This window comes from Nicotiana tabacum, chromosome 14 (genome assembly GCF_000715075.1).
Source record: "Nicotiana tabacum cultivar K326 chromosome 14, ASM71507v2, whole genome shotgun sequence".
Taxonomy (NCBI): Eukaryota; Viridiplantae; Streptophyta; class Magnoliopsida; order Solanales; family Solanaceae; genus Nicotiana; species Nicotiana tabacum.
The window spans coordinates 32230504-32233859 of NC_134093.1; the positions used below are offsets into that span (position 1 = coordinate 32230504).

At 33.0% G+C, this 3356-nt stretch overlaps 1 long non-coding RNA gene across 1 annotated transcript; it reads right to left on the minus strand.

Moving 5' to 3' along the window:
- Window positions 1-615: 615 nt before the first annotated feature.
- LOC107810869 (uncharacterized) lies at window positions 616-2844 on the minus strand. The gene is made up of 2 exons (XR_001653763.2): window positions 2553-2844; window positions 616-848 (listed from the first exon to the last, which is right to left on the minus strand). It is a non-coding gene; the product is annotated as an uncharacterized LOC107810869 (long non-coding RNA).
- Window positions 2845-3356: the final 512 nt, after the last annotated feature.

The window sequence follows — 3356 nt, forward strand, 5'->3', positions numbered from 1 at the left end:
ATTTAGCTAAGCGTCACATAAGGCAAATAGGTAAAGACTCGACCATATAACATATAAGGCAAGAAATGACTCATGTTGGCCTCTGAATTAATTAAGTTAGAAAGATAATAATTAAAGTAGTGAAATGAGCTCTTATAATATAATAACTTTCTTTAATTGATACTACGCAACTCAAGTATAAGCATACGAGAATGAACATAATTATAAAATTACTAAAAATGTCGAGTAGAAGATAAAGTAGTTTGGATTAAAGTATAAAGTTACGTACTCTTTTAGGTAAAGGTAGAGAGGAATTGAAATAAGATACATGATTTGAAAATCGTATGCCAGAAAACTTACTTGTATACAAAGATTGTTACTAGCCCCCAAACCTTTAATAAATAAATAAATAAAAATATTATAGGAAGACTATACTTACTTAACGGTTCTTGTTTTCATGAAATGAATCAAGAGTATTTTTTTGTAAAACTAGTTTGACGATAGGTTTAAAACAATTAGCAATCTCTACGGTTAAAAGGAAATCGAGTGCATTAAAAATCATTATTATTAGCACAATAACACAAACAGAAAATCACTTCTCCCTGTTACTTAAATTCTATAAGCATGGTAATAATATTGAAAATGAAAACATGACTTCAATGATTAGTAAAAATAGAAACAAACCACGATAGCAAAAGTGACAAAGAAGTTCCAGCCCCCATTATCCCATTTACACAATTCCAGATTATTTGTAGCATTATAAGGCCAACATTACAACACAGGCTAAACTAATGAGCTTCAGGTGCAAAGTAAATTCCAGCACAATAATGTGACTCCAAATTCTCTCCCAATGCTCGAATTAGGCCATCCTGTAACATCATAGCCAAACCAGAACACATATGCAGCACACATGAAGATCAAATTATCGCGAAAATAGATTTAACTCGTTACTTGCAAATAATATACCTTCAAGTAATTGGTTCAAACTATTTGCAGTTTAGTCATGTAAATAACCTGTTGAGAAATACAACTCGATAGTCTATAACACAAACAAAGTTGTTGACTTCTCTTACTATTAGTTCCTAAATAGAGTATCTCTAGTGTTCAAATCAAATAAACAATTGTTCAAACTAAATAAAGGGCAAGCATTATGGGATAGCAAGTTTTCTGGAGGTTTTATCCATAGACTGAATATTTAGATAAATTAAAATCCTAAGGACATGGTATCTATATGTTTGCGAACATCCTGGCAGTAATGTTATAGCCAACAAAGCAAACAAATATAACTCTTAGCTTTCCGACATACTATCCACAACTGGACATGTAGTATATTAGGCCATTTAATCCTAAACATGGTGTCTAAGTGACAACAAGTGCATTGATTTAGGTAAGGTAGTTTTAAACACATAAGACCGGAAAACAACCTTAAGGTTTAACGGATGAAGTTTTAACAATCCAATGTCACCTTTTATTAACTAAGAAATACTTACTGAAATGATATCTATGCAACATGAATTCAGCTATATTCAAAGAGTGAAGATCATGGAACTTACGAATATCATTCGAAGTCTTTTAGGCAGAATTCCTAAACTAAATCGAAGATAAGTTGATGCTACTCTTATTTATGCAATCTTTAGTCCTAATTAAAACAAATGATTTCCTAGTTACCAGAATGCCAGAACAAATCCTAAAAACCTTTATAGTCAGGCTGTCTCATATTCAAAACATCACAAGTAAAGTCAAAAGATCAAAAACACACCTGGATTTAAGAGACGTACCTGGTTATTATATGGGCATAATTTCAATAGAGTGCCGCAAGGCACTCGACATGGCCAAGAGTATACAGAACACACAAATAGAGTAAAAGAAAACAAAAACTGAAGAGGAGGACTAGTCTATTCTAATATAATTACTAACACGTAAAGGAATCGTAATGTATCGTTCAGGAAACTAAGCTGTTCGAAAGCGGAACAACAATATAATAAGAAGATTAGAAATCCAGTAACTTCAATAATAACAATTAAGCCCAAATACTCTCCGAAGTGTGCATAATGAAGAACCAATACTCAAACTTGATACGTCCAGGTTGTATCCAACGAATATCACGACTAGAACACTTTGTATTGGACGAACATAAAGATTAAAGCTCTGCCTCGATTTGTACCCGGAGGAACAGAGGAGCAGTAAAAGTAAAAGAATAGCTATAGTAGTAGTGAAAACCGTGATCCTCCTTAGTGCATAGAACTAGTCAGTATTTATAGTAGCGAATTAGCCTTAGGGCGTGTCACTATAATGGAAAAGAATCATAAAACTACATATCAAATAAAGAAAGATTCAGATTTTTTTAAAAGATCAAAATTCCCGTTAAGCAAGGATTCAGGGACTGAAGCGAAATTGGAGTATTCGAACTAAAAAATGAACCGTTGGTGATTAATTTTGGCAGAAAGAGATTATGATTATGGGAAAACTTCGCTTTACATAATCGAAAAAATTCAGAAGAGAATATTGATAATTCAATTTTCAAAACTCAATCCAATCGATAAGAGAAAATGAAGAATAGGTGAAGTGCTTACCTCAAAACCTGTCCATATTCATCTAACTAATTTGAACCTACGGATGCCGAGATGGAAAGAAAAGTATGCAAACCTTCAATCACAACAGGGATTTAGACCAAAATTGAAGCTAAAATCTCGGCTCTCAATAGCAATTTCGTTACAGATTTGAAGAGGAAAAAACAATTAAGGAAAGAAAAGAGAAAAATAGATAAATAAGACAAATCAAAGAATTGGGGAAAGGTGCTGACAAGTTGCTGGCGAAATAGTAGGGGGAAGACAATGGCTGCGTTTTGGGAATTTTAGGAAAATGGAAAATTATCAGTTTAGAGGCTAAAGGTTATTAGGGGTTAAATTCAAAAATAGCCAGATTTACGAGTGATAATTGAAAAATAGTCATAGTTTCAAAAGTAATCGAAATTTAGCCACTTTTCATGTAAAGATAAATCTGAACAAAAATATTATTCAAAGTCCAGAAAAAATTACAGCATAATATACTGGAGTTCGAATTATTTACATGTGAACTTCCAGCATAATATACTGGTCCAGCATAATATGCTGGAAGTTCACACACAAGTACTCCAATCTCCAGTATATTATGCTAGAACTTTCTGTGTGCTGGAGTTCCAGCATAATATGCTGAAAGTTCATACACAGGTAATCTCCACTATATTATGCTGGAACTTTTCGTGTTGTAGCAAAATAGTGGTTATTTTTCAATTACTTTGCAAACGCTGACTGTTTTATAATTACCCGTGCGAAAACTGGCTAGCCCGTGCTATTTTACGGTTATTAGGGGAATTGGGCTTTGGATATTTGCTGGCA